This window comes from Toxorhynchites rutilus, chromosome 2, assembly GCF_029784135.1.
Source record: "Toxorhynchites rutilus septentrionalis strain SRP chromosome 2, ASM2978413v1, whole genome shotgun sequence".
Lineage (NCBI taxonomy): Eukaryota > Metazoa > Arthropoda > Insecta > Diptera > Culicidae > Toxorhynchites > Toxorhynchites rutilus.
This window is the reverse complement of record NC_073745.1, coordinates 298680999-298700670: the sequence shown is the minus strand read 5'-3', so window position 1 is coordinate 298700670 and position 19672 is coordinate 298680999. Positions and strand designations below refer to the sequence as shown.

Sequence of the window (19672 nt, the reverse complement as noted above, 5' to 3'; positions counted from 1 at the left end):
AAAAAAACAATAAAACTACTCATAATGCACTGCGAACAAAACAGGAGAAATGTTTTCTCCAATGAATATTATTTTGCTTTTGCCGCAAAACAAAACGAAACTCTAATAGGTGTTATATTGCCCAAAACTCATTTATTTTCCATAAACGCCTATTATCGCTTTCGTTGGCGGCATTCAATTTGTCGTTCCGGTACCGGCTGGCAGCCAGCCACATATAAATATATCAAAGCCACGCAGCTTGGAACAACTTTATCGCCTGTTGATGGGACAACTCGAAGATGGATAGCGCCGCTAACGGCTGCTGATGCTGCTGCTGCTGCTAGCGAAGAGCAGCCGCCCGCCAAGATAATGAGAAGATTTATAATTTCTCGAGAAGACAGCGAACCATCCGCTGCCACAGAAATATGATGTCGATCCAGCATGGCAATTCAAATTCCGACTAATTTGAAATTTAAAATGCTCAATTCGGAACGACCGAATGGGTAGAAATAATATGGCTATAAAACCTGTTGCGATAAAAGTGGAATTAGCGTTTTCTTCTCCTTCTGCACGGTTTACCGCCATCGCAGCAGCAGCCTCTCGAAAACAATACTTTGGTCGATGAGGCAGAGGGCCCGAATCTCACTCTCTCACAAACAACGGCTCAGCGTCTGCCACAACTGATCGAATGAGACCACAAGACGATTTACACTCGCTGGAAGAAAACCCTCCGAACGTAGGCAATCGTTGGAGCATTTACCGACTCGCCTCCGTCTCACGATCTGCCAGTGCTGCCATTCATAATGAGTAATCATAGCGCCAATTATCCCGACCCCAACTGCGTCAGTTGAAGTCAGCGTCTATTATTATGATTGTACAATGAATGGCGAGTCATTTATTCATTAAAGTCACTCGACCATGCGGAGAAGAGAACATCATCCCTTCGGTTTAAGGTTTCCCTTGTTTTGTTTTACTCTTGTTTGTATTGCCCTTTTATCCACCTTGCGCTTTTTTCTCCTGTGCACACAACACACACCGCAAGGAGCATCCGCATTCGTATGAAGAAGGTGCATAATTACCCGAACGTTAACAGTTCCGTCCGAAAAGGGGGAATCGAAACGTGTCATAAGTGGAGTGGTGCAAAACAAGGCGACATGTGCAACAGAGGCGCATACACACATGGGACAAGGTAAAGAAGTCAGTGGTGCCAAATCAGTTGATTGTATGGGCCTGATTCTCGAATACACTTCGAATACACTTCACGGTGGAAACGGAATGAAACGTATCCGCGATGACAAACTTATCATTATAATATCAATTTATCTTCAGATGAAATTTTTGTATGAGATTATTATATCACATGAAGAAAACAAAGTTTTACACTCACATTAAATACCAGTTTGATACGGAGAAGTGCTCACTCTGCCTGAAAACTCATTATTATCTTCGACACTTCACTAACTCGTAAAACGTAGTTCAATGGCGTGCCGTTTATTTCGTTTCCACCGTGAAGTGTATTCGAGAATCAGGCCCGATGAGTTTTCGCTTGGGACGTGAACATCATATCACGGTTGATGATCAGGGAGGAAGCGTTGATACGGTAATAGCATTTCCCCCAAATTAAGGAAGGTAAATAAGGTATTCTAATTTCGTTGCTCAATCTTTTTTTCACACGGTCACACACTAGTGTGGAGTTGTTTGATTACGATTAATGGTAATTTGTTGTGTTCTTTCGAATGCGACAACACACAGGTGGAATTAACACACTTTGAAAATAAAAAAAATTGAATGAAAATTTACTTTTCCGTACCGAATAGCAACACGCAAGCTGTGCCTGATGATGATTTTAGTGAATGTATAGCGAAATAGTTGGTAAGGAGCCAGGATGACAAATAATTTCATAGAAAACAATCCGTTTCATCGCACTGGAGCATATGTGATTTGTTTGTTGAACGTCGAGAAACGGATTGAATTTCCAAACGAACCATCTTTGAAGCGTCACTGTCACTAACGACAATAAAAGTGTTATCTACAATAATGCCAAAAGCGTTTCAGCTATGTTTCGATGGATTCAAAGGGAATAGCTCTATTTAATATCTTAGTTTTTGAGCTTCGAATAATACTACAATCACTAATGAAATTTATGATCATCCACTGGACAGTTTGATTAAATCGTTGAAACAGAGAGGGGCAGAATTTATCTTTTTTTTTTAGTTTATCAACAAGACAATACAGTGTGGATTTATCCATGTGTTGTAACGCGCTAGATCATTTCGCAGCTTAGATTTACAGATCTTTTACTTATGATTATGACATATCCGCGTTCCGTTTTCACATAAGTAACAGAAAAAAAGTGCAAAATTGTCTGTTAAAAATGTTTTGGCTCAGTAAACTATTTTCATCTGTGTAAGTAATTTTCGTGTGAGATACAAAAAATGATAGTACACCCGGAGTTGCACACGGTTACAATGAACGGTTACAATGATCACTCCATTCGCTATCCAACTCTTGACGAGTAAAGTTCAGTGTCGGTATTGTGCGTTGCCACTTTTGCTATTGTGCTATTGGTACGAGTGAAGGTCATTGCTGTCCGCTTTCGACCTGACCTTTTGTGAAGTGGAACGAAGGAACAAAGGAAGCAGCGCTCTTGCAGCGAGCCGGATTGCGGCTGTTGAACTGATTCGGCATAACGGGATCGCCATCGCGTGACTGTCGCAAACGGGATTCATCATCACGTGGCTGCGTAAGCTATTCTTGCGCTATTGTGTTGTCTCCGTAGCGCGTAGCCTCTGTCTCTCCCTGATTAGGGCAGTAGAGCGCATTATTGAAACAACTTATATATTAAGGTACACATATTTATTATTAATATTATTATTCAATTCATTTGTTCATTGTTTGATATTATTATCATAATTTTTTTTTTTTGCTATTTTTTTTTAAGATTATTGTTAAAATCAATAATAATTTAGAAATAAGACAGAAATTTTTGTAAAATGGAGAATAGTGGAGGATCTCCAGAGATGGAGATCTCCGATAATGAATCTCATATAAGATCTGGGAAAAAACATAAACGAGTCCCTCATAAGGAAGATAATTCTTCTGGGGACGAATCCGCTCATCCTACCAAGCCCCCCTCTAAGAAAATTGCAAGCCTCCCTTCTCAACCCACTGTTACTTCCACTCCCCCTCTCCCATCATCGATTTCGCTTCCCCCTTCTGATGCTTCCGATCCAACCCAATCCTCGTCCTCGTCCTCATCCTCATCCTCGTCCTCGTCCTCGTCTTCCCCCTCTGTTGTCTCCGCTCCACGTGTCAGAGTTTATCCAGAAGATGCACCTGGAACTGGCCCTTGGGTTGTTTTCCTTCGGCCAAAACCGAAAGGAAAAAACCTTAACGTGATTCAGATCATGAAAGATCTGGCCAGATACACTTCTGTATCCGAAGTTCGCAGGGTTAGACCGAACAAATTGCGAGTTGTCGTGAATGAACGGAAACACGCAAACGAGATTGTTGCTGATCAACATTTCACTCTCGAATATCGAACATTTATACCCTCCCATAACGTAGAAATTGAGGGGGTGATAACTGAAACGGGTCTGACGAGCGAACAAATAAAAGCAGAAGGAAAAGGCAAGTTCAAGAAGCTCCCCTCAATGGAAGTGAAAATCTTGGACTGTCGCCAACTCGGGAAACTTTCCCATGATGGGGACCAAACTAAATTTACGCCGTCCGACTCGTTTCGAGTCACCTTTGCTGGTGCCGCCCTCCCTGACTACGTTATGGTGGACAAATTGAGACTACCTGTGCGACTCTTCATGCCAAAGCCCATGACTTGCAACAAATGCAAGTCAGTTGGTCACACTTCGGATTATTGTGCCAACAAGGAGCGCTGTGCCACTTGCGGAGAGCAACATGAGGGGAAATCCTGCAGTGCGACTGAGCATAAATGTCCATATTGCGGGGGATCCCCACACGAGCTCTCAGTTTGTGAAAATTACAAGAGTCGCTGGGAGAAACAGAAGCGCTCTTTGAAGGAACGCTCGAAACGCACTTTTGCGGATATTTTAAAGGGCGCTTCTCCACTGGCCCAACAACAACAACCAATCAACACACAAAATGTCTTCGCCACGTTGCCCGTTGACGAAATAGAAGCGGACACAGCTAACGGGGGCACACCGTTCATTTTCCAAGGGAATCCCCGGCGCAAAAATGTGACCACTCCCAAAGTTCAAGGACAAGCCCCTCCGGTGATACCCCCTGTTAGCATGCCTAAAAAATCGAGTGCAGCGGACAAGCAAAATCAGGTTCCTCCTGGTTTCCGTGGGAATAATTCACCTTCGAATGGCCCAGCACTCGAGGGGACATCAAAAACCCCAACTGTCCCTGTTATTCCGTCCAGTTCAACTTCCCAATCGGGATTTATAAAGTTGTCTGACCTTTTGGACCAAATCTTCAAGTGTTTTAATGTTTCTGACTCCATCAGAACCCTTGTCAACTCAATGCTTCCAGTATTAAAGACAATTTTGCAACAATTGATGCAAACATGGCCCCTCCTTGCAATGATTATCTCTCTTGATGTCTAATTCAAATAGAGAGGTCGGAGATATCACTGTTTTACAGTGGAATTGTCGTAGTCTTATCCCTAAATTGGATACATTCAAAATTTTAATTCATAACTACAATTGTGATGTTTTTGCTCTGTCCGAAACTTGGCTTTCTTCGCGAGATGATATCTCTTTCCACGATTTTAATATTATACGCTTGGACCGTGATGATAGATACGGAGGGGTGCTTTTGGGGATCAATAAGTGCCACTCATTTTTTAGAATTGACCTTCCACCTATTGGAGGGATCGAAGCTGTTGCTTGTCATGCAAACATCAGAGGCAAAGACCTCTGTATTGTCAGCTTGTATTGGCCTCCGAGAGCTGCGGTTAGCCGCAAACAACTTGATGACATGTGCTCACTCCTTCCTGAGCCACGATTGATCTTGGGAGACTTCAACTCTCACGGAACTGCCTGGGGGGAACAGTACGACGACAATCGTTCATCGTTGATATATGACCTTTGTAACAGCTTCAATATGACCGTTTTGAACACTGGGGAAACAACACGTGTACCTAAACCTCCTGCTAACCCAAGTGCTCTTGACCTCTCGCTTTGCTCGAATTCACTATCGTTAGATTGCAAGTGGAATGTAATCCAGAACCCCAACGGTAGTGATCACTTGCCAATCAAAATTTCCATCACCATTGGGTTGAATTCTTCTGAATCTATAAACATGGCATATGACCTCACAAGACACATTGACTGGAAAAAATATGCGGACACGATTGCTCTAGCCATCAATACCAGAGATGGTTTACCTCCATTGGAGGAGTATAACTTCCTTTCTCGTTTGATCTATGACAGCGCGGTTCGCGCTCAAACGAAACCCATCCCAGGTTCCACCATTTCCCGAAGGCCTCCCAATCTATGGTGGGATAGCCAATGTTCCAAGCTTTATGTAGAAAAATCGAATGCATTTAAAGCTTTTCGGAAACGTGGAACCCCTGAAAATTTTCAAACGTATTTAGCCCTTGAAGATCAATTTAAAAACTTAATCAAAGGGAAAAAACGTGCTTATTGGCGAAATTTCGTGGGAGGTTTGTCACGAGAAACGTCAATGAAAAAATTATGGAAAGTGGCTCGAAACATGAGAAATCGCTCTTCAACGAATGAAAGCGAAGAATATTCACATCGATGGATTTTTAATTTTGCACGGAAGGTTTGTCCTAATTCCGCTCCTGTGCAAAAAATTGTTCGAGATATACCACAAGGTAGGTGCGATCTTGATTCTGAGTTTTCGATGGTAGAATTCTCTCTTGCTCTGCTCTCATGTAACAATTCTGCTCCGGGATCGGATAGAATTAAGTTCAACTTGCTGAAAAACCTCCCTGATGTGGCGAAACATCGCTTGTTGAATTTATTCAATCGGTTTCTGGAGAATAATATTGTTCCAGATGATTGGAGACAAGTACGAGTTATAGCTATTTAAAAACCTGGAAAACCCGCGTCCGACTTTAATTCGTACCGCCCAATAGCAATGCTGTCTTGTATACGGAAATTGTTGGAGAAAATGATCTTGTTTCGCCTTGATCGATGGGTTGAAACGAATGGCCTACTCTCAGATACACAATATGGGTTCCGCAGGGGCAAGGGGACGAATGATTGTCTTGCGTTGCTTTCTTCAGAAATTCAAATGGCTTATGCCGAAAAAAAACAAATGGCTTCAGTATTCTTGGACATAAAGGGGGCCTTCGATTCTGTTTCAATAGAGGTTTTGTCGGACAAATTACACTCTCGGGGTCTGCCGCCTCTATTGAATAATATGTTATATAACTTGCTTTGTGAGAAACATTTGAACTTTTCTCACGGAGATTCGGCAGTAAGTCGGGTCTCTTACATGGGCCTCCCCCAGGGCTCATGTTTAAGCCCCCTTTTGTACAACTTCTATGTAAGCGACATCGACAATTGCCTTACACAAAATTGCAGCCTAAGACAACTTGCAGATGATGGAGTGGTGTCTGTCGTAGGACCAAACGAATCCGACCTGCAAGGACCCTTACAAGATACTTTGAACAATTTTTCAACCTGGGCCATTGGGCTAGGGATCGAATTCTCCACGGAGAAAACAGAGATGGTGGTTTTTTCTAGGAAGCATAGACCAGCAAAACCAAAGCTTCAACTTTTGGGTAAACCGATCACTCATGCTATGTCATTCAAGTATCTTGGGGTCTGGTTCGACTCCAAATGTACTTGGGGGCCCATATTAGGTATCTGAGTAAAAAATGCCAACAAAGAATAAACTTTCTCCGTACAATTACCGGCACCTGGTGGGGAGCCCACCCAGAAGATCTTATAATGTTGTATCGAACAACTATTCTCTCAGTGATGGAGTATGGCAGTTTCTGTTTTCAATCAGCTGCCAAAACACACCTCATTAAACTCGAGCGAATTCAGTATCTTTGTCTCCGTATCGCGTTGGGATGTATGCCCTCAACGCATACCATGAGTCTCGAGGTTTTAGCAGGCCTACTCCCACTAAAAGATCGCTTCAATTTATTATCTCTTCGGTTCTTCATCCGGTGTAAGGTCATGAACCCATTGGTGATCGGAAATTTTGAGCAGCTGATCGAGCTAAATTTTCACTCCGGATTCATGAGTTCATATCATGAATTCATCTCCATGCAGGTTGATCCTTCTTCGTATATTCCCAACCGTGTTTGTTTCCCTGACTACATCAATTCCTCTGTGCATTTTGATCTGTCCATGAAGCAAGATATCCATGGATATTCAGATTACCAACGATCGAGGATCGCTCCAACGATCTTCGATGAAAAGTATGGGGGTATCAATTGTGATAATATGTACTTTACTGATGGGTCCACTATAAACGAGTCCACAGGATTTGGAGTGTTCAACGAATTTTTTAGCACCTCCCACAGTCTTCAGAATCCTTGCTCAGTGTATATTGCTGAATTGGCAGCAATTCATTGGGCGCTGGACAGCGTCGCCTCACGACCTGTTGAACACTATTACATTGTAACGGATAGTCTTAGCTCTGTCGAAGCTATCCGTTCAGTGAGGCCGGAAAAGCACTCGCCGTACTTCCTTGAGAGAATACGAGAAATTTTGAGTGCTTTATCCAGACGCTGTTATGTCATTACCTTTGTCTGGGTCCCTTCACATTGCTCAATTCCGGGTAATGAGAGGGCTGACTCATTGGCAAAGGTAGGTGCAATTGAAGGCGATATTTATCAGCGTCAAATCGCCTTCAATGAATTTTATTCTTTAGTCCGCAAAAATACCATCGCTAACTGGCAACGCAAGTGGAATGAAGATGAATTGGGCCGGTGGTTTCACTCGATTATCCCTAAGGTTAGCCTCAAACCGTGGTTCAAAAGTCTGGACTTGAGTCGGGACTTTATTCGCACCTTCTCCCGACTCATGTCCAATCACTGTTCGTTAGATGCACTACTCTTCCGTTTCAATCTTGCCAGCAGCAATCTCTGCGTTTGTGGCCAAGGTTATCACGACATCGAGCACATTGTTTGGTCGTGCGAGGTGTATCTGGTCGCCAGATCGAATTTAAAAAACTCCCTTCGGGCTCGAGGAAGACAGCCCAATGTGCCGGTGAGAGATGTGTTGACTCGGTTAGACCTTGATTACATGTCCCATATATATGTTTTCCTTAAAGCTATAGATCTTCGTGTGTGATTGCCCCTACATCCTTATACCCTCCTTTCCTTCCTTTGCGGGTAATTCGTCCCCTTGCTATAAATAGTAGAATAAGTTGAAATGTAAATACACTATAGATATACGAATAGATTTATAAATTGAGTGTTCATCAACATTGTTACAATTTCCTTATATCCCATCCTTCTCCTAAAAATATGTCACCCTCCTAAACTCGAGTACACCGCGAGTAATCGGTTTTCCACCTTACTAACCATAGATGTAAGAAAATTGTTTATATATATAGTTTTAAAATTATATTTAAGAATTCGGCTCCTTTAAACTTAAGTAACTGAGCCTGTAAAAATAAACGAATTAAAAAAAAAAAAAAAAATGATCACTCCCCTATGAATTGTTTGCACTATTCAATCTCGGATAAAAGGCGAGTAAACGATCGGATCCGAAATGTTGAACTTAGGTGCTGTCCACACACCAAGTGGACAGAAAAAGTACGATTTTAGACTTCTCCTTTCCCCCTCCGTGGACAAGCGTGGACAATTGCTATACCGCTGCCCCAGTTAACCACGTGGACATTCTTAATTTTTTTTGCATCCCAAATCAAGGAGATAGAAGTAATGCGCCTATATTGCATTTTAGATTTCTTTCATTTAAATTTCATGTTTTTTTTTTTATATAATAAAAATGATTAATAAAGTAAATAAAGTAATTAGAGGCGTATGAGATGCAAAGTTTAAAGTCTCTCCAATACAAACAAGGAAGGAATTCAAGTAAACAAATTGTAACTTTAGGAAATAAAGACTCAATGGAGCCATCGTTCTTTTGAAGTAACGCAATATTGCTTTACTTTTGGAGCCTGCAACGTAAATCTCGTTCAATTATAATCTTGAATCTTGAATCAAACTGGATTTAGCTGGAATTTGATTTTCCAAGAAGTGTTTTGTATTGCTCTCCATTTTTTTCCTAATTCACTTTGTGTTATTTTGGTTTTCTACCGCGAACACTTGCATTTTAACATCACATCATTTTAACATCACATCATTTTAACAATTTCACGCTAAATCAACTGGTCGCCACCTCGGTCCATTCTGATGTTTTGCTTCAAATTTCGTGCAAATTTTTTTTTCACTGCAATTTTTTTAAGGGCGTATATACTATACTTGACCTTTTTTTTATAAAACCGAAAGCCAGCTGTCTGTTCAAAATATGTTGATTGACGATGTTTTCCTTTGCAAAATAAATCAACTTTTTGAAAAACAAAAAAATACAAAATATTGGCTTATTTATTCAACTCAAAATTGAATTTTACTGCTAGTGTTGCATGGAAAATCTCAGGAGAACATGGATATCATTTTTTAGAAATTTATTAAATGTAAATACTATGCAAAACGGTAACTTTGCAAGGAGAGTAATACAAGCAACCGACTCTATATGCAAAACTGTGTAAAGATAATTATCTTAAGACTAGCTATTCTCGAGATATTCTATAAGTCATGTTTTAGGCATTTTTACACAATTTCAACAACTTAGTCCAGCTGCACTTTGTATTTTAGATTATTTATTTGTATATAACAAATAAATCATCTTCAGACACCAAAGCTGTCAGACATATCCATTCAGATTAACATGCAACTAAATTTGCGTAAGTCGATATTCTAAAAAAAATAATTAATTCCTATGGTATCATAGATCGTGTGTTGAGAATCTTTTAGTGAAAGATCATTGATTATCAAATCGAGCTAAACTGGTGGTTGATCTTTTATGAAGCTGTTTATTTTTAGCCATAGTCACTTTTATTGTCACCGAACTTTCATAGTTTTTGGCTATTTATGTCTAAAATACGTTCGGAATCAAAATGTATGTTTACCTCACATATTCGTAATAGGAGTACCGGTAAGTTTCTTCTTTTTTTCAAAAATTAATGCTTTATTCTGCAAAAATGCTTACAAATTTAATATTCAAAGTATTGCCCATCGCTAGTCACAACTTTTTTCCATCTTTCTGGCAATTCATGGATCCCTTTGCGGAAATAATCGGCCGGTTTGTCGTCTAACCACGAATCGATCCAATTCTTGACTTCATCAAAATTGGAGAAGTGTTGGTCAACCAGGCCATGTTGCATCGATCGAAAAAGGTAGTAATCGAACGGAGCAATGTCTGGAGAATACGGCGGGTGGGTTAGAACCTCCCATTTCAGTGTTTCCAAGTGTGTTTTGACCGGTTTCGCGGCATGCGGCCGAGCATTGTCGTGCTGCAAAATAACTTTATCGTGTCTTTGCTCGAATTGTGGCCGTTTTTCCGTCAATGCACGGCTCAAACGCATCTATTGTCGTCGGTTGAGGTTCCCCGTAATGGTTTCATTCGGTTTTAGCAACTCATATTACACCACACCCAGTTGGCCCCACCAAATAGGAAGCATAACCTTCTGGCCGTGAATATTTCGCGCGGCCGAACGGCGTTCGACGTCTCGTGGCTTCCATTCATACGGCACCCAATGTCCTATCTCTCAGATCATTCCCATTGCTTTTAATTGTATTTTTCAAAATGGGTCACATTCAAACACCCTAACCGATGTTCGATCTTTTTTACATCAGAAGAACACGGGAGAATTTTAAACTGCTTCCGAAATGATTTTTGGAAAGATGAGACAAAAAACTCTATAAACACATTCACCTCAGAGTTTGAAGTCACACCTGAAAAAAGGACGATTATTATATTATATACACATATACGCATGCTTACTTACCTTTTACCTTACCTTTTAGTCACAGCCTGAAAAGAGCATTTTTTACACATAATTGGACAACACATAATACACACCTTTGAGGACAACACAACAATCATAACAGTCATATAAACAATAACAACCCAATTGTCATAGAATAGGAACGGATGGAAACTAATCCGCTATACAACTCGTAATTATTTATAGCGAACATTTGAGAAAGAACCCGACAAAAGAAACAATTACTGTAGACTATTCAAATGACTATGGGACTAATCTATAAATATGGCAGGAAATGATCAGAACAGATATGGAGGCGAATGAACTGAAAAGTTTAAAACTTCTTTAACACATTAAGGACCGCACGTTTTAGGGCAAACTTGTACGCTTTATTTGTTCGGATTCCACGAATGAGATCGTTTCCTTCGATCTGGCGAGAGACGAAGCCGAGCCACTGGTAGGCCTTGTTAGACTCTTGGCAGACCAAGGATCTAACTATCAAGTGTAGAAAACACGGGTTATTTCGTGATCCATCTGTAATAGAAGGAACACGAAACACGAGGAAACTCTGCATCCTTATATCTCTACTCATCATCTTGGAACACCGCTCAGATACCTTTCTGGGCGGAGACGCCTAAAAAATAGAAATATATATTGGAAAAAAAAAAACTCCTTTCGATGTATCCATTCAGGGATATGTTATCCACAACAATCCAAACGAAATGGGGCACTCTAAATAGCTCAACGAGGAATGAAAAACTACTCATAATAAGGCTTTAATGTGTTTTGTTAACATCCAGAATGTACTCAGTGAATAAGTTACTGATTTTATCGTAGGTAAAAACAAACAATAAAATCAGTAACATACTAACTAAGCCTGACTTTCAGGTGCATTTTTATTAGAAAATCATTTTGTTTGTATCTGGCAAGTCTTAATAAATTATTTCGGGGCCTGACTTTATATTATTTTCGACTATAGTATTATATTCTTTATAACACTTTCTGTTTTAATATTCAATTGCTCAAAAAAAAACAAATAAAACGAAATATTGTTACGGTTTATATTTCTTTTGTAAAGGTTATTAGATTTCTGTTTTGTGTTTTCATAATGTTTATCATAAATGTTTATCATAATTCTGATGGAAAATTTTGACGTAGAACTACGCCTTTCATTTCTATGCTGGAGTGTAAGTTCAAAATTTCGAAAACGAGAACACCTGAACAACAAGATTTTGAGCGTTAATTCTTTCTAGCCAACGGAAATAAACGGTATGATAACCACTTCATTCGAAAGATAAACTGTCTACGCGTTATATACTTGTTACTTATTGACCCGAAAATTTGTTTCAGTAGCTTAAAAATTGCTTTGAAAACAGTCTATTGAAATCACACAAATCTGTATATAATCTGGCGCCCGCTCTTAAATCCATTTTGTTGTAATTGCGATATGACATGGGGATGGCCTCGCTCACACTCCTATGTATTATGCTCTTCTCTCCCAATCACATTTCTTTACTGCCGCCGGACTGAACTAAAATCGAAGTGCCTAGGGAAATCGTAATAGAAGATACATGCATGTTGTGAGTATTTTTTTTAATTTTTTGCATTTTTGGTGAACGGAATATGTGTTCCCGAACACGGGCGCATAATCAAGGCGCCTCGGTTCCACTCAGGACCACCAACAAGTTCAAAAGAGCAGAATTTCATGTGTTGATTCATGTCATAATCATTCACTTCCCCACTAACAGAAAAAAAAACTTTTAATGTTCTTCAAAATGTTCATTCATTAATTGAGAATTAAGGGACGAATGACCTTCGGGTTATAGTCACATAAGCACAAGAACAGAACATCATTGAGAATTGATTGAAAAATCTTCCAAAAACTGAAATTAATTTTTCTCAAAGAAGTTTTCTCTAATTCCTTAAACAATAAAAGAATACCCTTAACAATTTCCAACAAGTCACCAAAACATCGAAAGATGGGCGCTTTTACATGAAAACAGTTTTTCTCACAACAACTCTTTCGTTTATTCTATGAAAAAATTACAACTGAACTTTTCTTTGTTTAAACTCAAAATAGCGATATAGTTTATTTGACAAAATTGTAGATCTTTTTAAAATATGAACTTTTATCGACGACGTCAGCTCTCTGTTTTTTATAGTTTCTGGATAAAGGGTGTGTCACATCAAATTGCATCACGGAAGAAACGCTGTAGAAATTGAATTTTTAGGAATTATATCTTCAGCTTTCGCTTATAATCAGATAAGAGTGTATAGATCACGTTGGCCATGCTTCACTGTCAATTTTTCGTAAATTTGGAAAAATTTCGTCGAACGAAAAAGAGCGTCGTGAATTAATCCTGTGCACTCATTTCGAGAATCCGGAGTTGTCACATCGGGACATCGGTAAGATGCTGGGAATCGTCCAATCCATGGTCAGCAGAGTACTAAAACGATACTTCGAGAACCTAACCATCGACCGGAAGGTGAAGAACGGCAAAAATGGATGGTCCGTCAGTGAAAAAGATCACAAGCGCATAGTTAAGCAGTTTAGACGTGATCCGAGAAGTTCGGCCCGGGATGTCGCCAATAAGCTGAATTTGTCAAGTTCATTCGTCCAGCGGACCAAGCAGCGGGAGGGCCTGCGTACATACAAGGTTCAGAAGGCTCCTAACCGCGACGAAAGGCAAAACATGGTGGGGAAGACGCGAGCCCGGAAGCTGTACACCGAAATGCTGACGAAGCCGCATTGCCTGGTAATGGACGACGAAACCTACGTCAAAGCGGACTTTCGTCAGCTGCCGGGCCTGTTGTTCTTCTCCGCAGAGGACAAATTCAGCGTTCCGGAGGAGATTCGCAAGCAGAAACTATCCAAGTTTGCCAAAAAGTACATGGTGTGGCAAGCGATCTGCTCTTGCGAAAAGCGGAGCGCCCCCTTCGTGATGACCGGCACGGTAAACGGGCAGGTTTACCTTAAGGAGTGCCTACAGAAGCGCTTACTACCACTATTGAAGCAGCACGAGGGTCCGACCATCTTCTGGCCGGATCTCGCTTCGTGCCACTATTCAAAGGACGTGTTGGAGTGGTACGAAGCCAACGGGGTCACCTTCGTGCCAAAGGAAATGAACCCGCCCAACGCGCCAGAGCTTCGCCCAATAGAGAAATATTGGGCGATTATGAAGCAGGCCCTCCGGAAGAACCCAAAAGTTGTGAAATCGGAGGCGGACTTCAAGAGAAAATGGATTTCTGTTCGAAAAAAACTACAACCTGACGTTGTACAGAACCTTATGGACGGGGTAAAGAGGAAGGTGCGAGCATACGGGCTTGGGCTCGAAGTATGAATAAAAAGAAAATGCCAAAAGTTGTTTAATAGTTTTTATTTTACTGTCTAAAATTTTCAAAAGGATCGGTCTACTGGGCGAATTTCTACAGCGTTTTTTCCGTGATGCGATTTGATGTGACACACCCTTTATATGGCATTCTTGTATGGAGACTCCTGCAAAAATAATGGTTTTACTCGTAACATTTTTGTGTTCGAATTCACCCGTTTGACATGTTCTAACCATGTTTCTAAATTTAAAAAAAAAAAACAGAAAAATCGTTATAATTCATACATACACGAGTAAAACATATACACTGCTAATTGTGCTAATTGATGTAACTTTTCACGAAATAAGTTTGTGTTGTGTCACTGATTGGTAGCTAAGAAATAAAAGGAGAAACAGATATCATGATTAGAGCATGCAAAAAAAAATTCAGTTATTTAATTGTTAGGATATGGGTTGCATTTTAACTTAATAATTCACTGTTTGTTAGATTTTGGGATTTACGCGGATTTTTTTCGCACCACGTTTCCTCCTCGTAAAAAACGACTCCAGTGTACAATTAATAAAAGAAAACATAAAAAAATTTGTTACAAAAACTCTGTGCTCATTTTCCGATGTGACTTGCTGGAAATTGTAAGAGCTATTCATATCTATTTTTTCAGAATAAAAAAAACATATTTTTTTCAATGCAATTTTTCTTTAAATTTTTTTTTGTTGTTTTTTTATAATTGCTCACATTTCATTATTTAATTCATTTTTTGTAGGTCTGTCGGTGGATAGTTGGCATGAAATTCGTCGATTGTCTTACCGAGGTTCGAAACATTTCAATTTGGTTCTAAAAGTTTTACAAAATATGGTCTTCCTAAATGAGTCGTCGTTGTTTTCAGCGGATTTTTCGCAGTGGTTCCAGATAATCCGAGATTTTTTTTCCGAACAAACCCGCACTAGGATAAATTACTAATAAGAATGATAAATGTGGATAGATGAGGATAAATTAATTCTAATATAGTTTTTAATCTTTTTTATGCAATTATACAGAATCGAAAAAAGTTTCATCGAAAAAGCTCATTTGGGAGTAGACAATTCGATGGTATTGTGTTAATGACTGAACTTATATTTGTAATTCATCTTTGCAGTAAGTCTACTCCTTACTCTACTATAGGTCGAACTCGATTATCCGGGTATTGATTTTTTTTTCACTCCGGATAATCGAATCCTCCGGATAATCGAGTCATAAAAAAACAATTTCCTCTCGGTTAACGTATTGTAATCATGATTTGCACTTATTTATTAAACGGTTTTATCTATGTTGGCCCGTTTGTATGTTTGTGATTTTGTAACTTTGTAACTTTGTATGAAGCGCTGGACCAAAATTATAGAAATTTAACCACCTTCCTGTTGACCGATTGATCTAAAATTTGGAACACATCTTTATCTCTGTTGTCATTATAAAACTGCGTATTCCATGGTCTTGAAAATCCAAGATGTTGGCCGCTACAAAATGACGGATTACATATGAGGGGCTCAGAATGCAAGGGGTGTAAGTGACTTGATCGATTTCTCTTCATCAACTTTTTATTTAGTTAATAACTCAACTGCAAAAACGTTCCAATTTAAGTTTGCTATACAATCTGATAGATGAGGTTCTGACCTATCTTCCACATTGTCAAATACAGCTGGGAATGTATTTGCAGCTAAGTTATGACCAAAAGAGAGAGTCGATGTAGAGAAATCGATCAAATCACTTACACCCCTTTCATTCTAAGCCCCTCATATGTTCTTAAAACACCATCAATATGGGTTTTCCCAAAGCCCCATCCATATGGGTATCGAATGAAAGGGTTTGACCAGTTATTTATGTAAATGAAAGGGTTTGAATAGTTATTTATGAAAAATGTAAATCCAAGATGGCGGCCGCTACAAAATGGCAGATTGCACATTTTCTCAGAACCGCTTCATCATGGGTATCAAATGAAAGGGCTTGACTAGTAGAACACAGTTATTTATGAAAAATGTAAATCCAAGATGGCGGCCATTACAATTACAAGATGGCGGATATCACATTTCCTCAGAACCCTATCAATATGTATATCAAATGGAAGGGATTGACTAGTAGAATACAGTAAATTATGGAAAATGCAAATCCAAAATGGCGTCACCACATTTTTTTTTCAAACCCTCTTCAATATGGGTATCAATAGGAAGTTCTCGACTAGTAGTACATAGCAGATCATGAGAAATCCAATTCCAAGATGGCCGCAGTCCCCAAACAACTAATTACATTCTAAATGGTTTCATCCAGCTTGACCTGTTTGTATGTATGTTTGAATGTTTGTAGGGTTGTCCCACATTAATAGAACATTGAACGTTCCTGTTGACTGATTGATCTGAAATTTTAAAGACAACTTTAAATCTACTGTCATTACCAAACTACGTATTCCATGATCTTGAAAATTCAATTTGGCCATCGGTAAAAATGGCTGAATGACTTGACATGGAGAACACGAAACATAATAAGCAACATAAATTCAAAAAGGTCGCCGCCGATAAATGGTCGATAATGCATTTTTTGCAATTTCCTCAATATCGGTATCAAATGAAATGATTTGACTAATAGGATACAATACATCATGAAAATATTCCGAAGAAAATTAGGTATGAAATAAACGTTGGATTTCCATTATCCACAGTTAGTTGTTCCATCATATACCCGACGATTTTATTGTAGTCTCATCATTGCTCTAGATCAATGAAGGAACGGATGTGATAACTACTAACTGCTACTTGCCAAATTATTTTCTGGCTCTTAGTACATTAAACCGTTTAACCTAAAAAGTTTTTTCACTTATTTTGTTTTCTAGTTTTTTAGTAAATTATTGAAGCGGCAAAAGGATAGAAACTGTTCTGTGTGCACTTCTCAAATGGTTTGAAAAAATATATTTATTTCTTTGATAGTTTATAGCAAAATTGTTTCCATTTTCAACAACCGTTGCAATAATTCTTACCAAGGTTGAATTTATGCTAGATTACGCTAGATGCTGATAGCGTTCAGTTTACGCAACAACTCCAAACTGAATTATTAATTAAGATCCGTATTCTTGTTAAGCAGTATCCTCAACATAGCTTTGATGTTGTACACTTGATATCGAATAGATTATGTGATTGTATTATGAAGCGCCGCCAGTATAATAATGTACTTCTCTACATGAAAACCATTCAGAAAATTCATGTTTTCTCAATTTTTTGTTTCTTCCATAACTTTCTTCGGAATATTTCGATGATGTACTGTATTCCATTAGTCAAATCATTTCATTTGATACCAATATTGAGGGGATTGCAAAAAATACATAATCGACCATTTTATGGTGGCGACCTTTTCGAATTTATGTTGTCCATAGTGTAGTGTATTCTCCAAGACAAGCCATTTAGCCATTTTTTATCCCGGATAATCGAGTCTCCGAATAATCGGGTCTGATCTGTACTTACTGAACCAATTTGAGCATGGTACAATTGGTCCTTTGAGGATGTCCATTAGGATGGCAGCGAAAATGGTCATGTCAAATTTCAAAAACCGACCATGTACATTTTGTTTATTGGCCCAAGAAAATGATCTGTGCAAAGTTTCAGCTCGATCGGTCATGCTTTAGGGGTGCCTCAAAGCACCCAAAATTTTGATTTTTTTGGCCCAAAGCGGACCAAAAAGTCCCAAAAAGACGTTTCATGCATTTTTATGTCATGTGGCATCGAAAAAAAATTCGATTTTCCAAATTTCCCTTACTTTGAGCGCTTTGAGACACCCCTAAATCATGTCCGATCGAGCTGAAACTTTGCACAGATAATTTTTTTGGCCAATAAACAAAATGTACACTGTCGGTTTTTGAAATTCGATGATGAATTTTTTCCCATACATCCATTGTCACCCCAATGTCCATAGATGCATTTGTCGTCCTATCTCACAATTGATAGCTCGAAAGCCAGCTATCTTATTGAAATTTCATGTTCGACAACAAGGTAACAATCAGGACCCTCATTGACCATCTTTGTGTTGAATAGCTACGTCCACGCAACAGTCATCAGCGATGGAGATCGATCCACGGACGAAATAAGATCGATTCATCCATACAACTGCTCTGCTCTGCAAGGCACATCGGGCTGCTGTTCTATAAATAACTCAACAATGATCAATCAACTGTCTCCGCTGTTCGGTGGTCCAACTGGATAATGGAAGAACAGAAAGAATACTCTTACTCCTAAATGGCTACTGTGTGAATGTACCATATGTAATGGTATAGAAGGAATACTGGCGAATGGCAACTGTGTAATGTGCTAATTATAGATATATGATAACCATGTGACATGTACACGATTAAAATTCGGCTCTGTTACAGCTAAAATGCTAATGAGCCTTAAAATGGGATAAACAAAAAAAAACAAGGTAACAAAAATATAACAGATAACTGAGTGCCCGTACGAATAATAAAATTGCTATCTATTGTATTTCAACTCGGGTGGCGTTAATACGTAAGTACCGAAAAAACATTAACCCATTAACGACCAAGCTGTAAAAATTATTTTTTTGACGAAAGCCATTGTTGTATTTTCGATTATTAACGCTAAAGGAACTCAAGAATTATTTTCCGGGAAATGACTGTTCGAAAAATCGAACATTGGCCGAAGCCCACACTTTTTTTTTGCAAGTACAAACATACTGCGAACTAAAAGTCACTTCAACTAGCAAATATACGGTATTCATAAATGCATCAATTTTGGATTCCCGGAAGAACAAGAACAGGAGAATGGAGGTCTCTCAGTATAAATCCAAATTAATCCACCTAAGGTGAGATGTAGCATTTCTTATTTCATGTAATTTTAACTTATTACTGACAGGTTTTTTCTTTCAAACGAAAGCATATGCTGTTATTTTTATTGTTAACTGTGGAGAAATGTCAATGCTTAAAAACTAGTCTCTCCAATTATCCATTTCCCGAAAAAATCGAACATTTTCCAAAACCTGCAAAGCACTAGAGTACTGCAAAAAACAATGGCATAGAGGGTTGGGAGATTATTATTCGGTCCGGCGGAAGAATATTCACACAAACAATCTAATTAGAATCCTCGTTACACGTATTGATCATTTCCTCCAGCTCCTCCACAAAAGAAATTCTACGGGACGCCATCACCTAAGGTTGTTTCGGACAAAAAAATCATACAGATTTTCGATAATATTTGCTAAATTAATCGATATTTGCAAACATTCCTTCCGTCTTCTAAAGTAAACAAATCAAAATGCGCTGCGGAAGTTAGATGTGTTGGTGTTGATTCAGCCGAAAAAAAAATGTTCGTTATGGCCAACGTTCGATTTTCGAACACTCAATTTCCCCGGCTGTTATTTTCCTGTATGCGGCTCA

General features: G+C 39.0%; 1 protein-coding gene across 6 annotated transcripts in view; it reads left to right on the top strand.

The window, feature by feature from the left end:
- Positions 1-19672, top strand: part of LOC129765348 (protein prickle-like) — a 174977-nt gene that overhangs the window by 59863 nt on the left and 95442 nt on the right. The gene's annotated exons all lie outside the window — the stretch shown is intronic.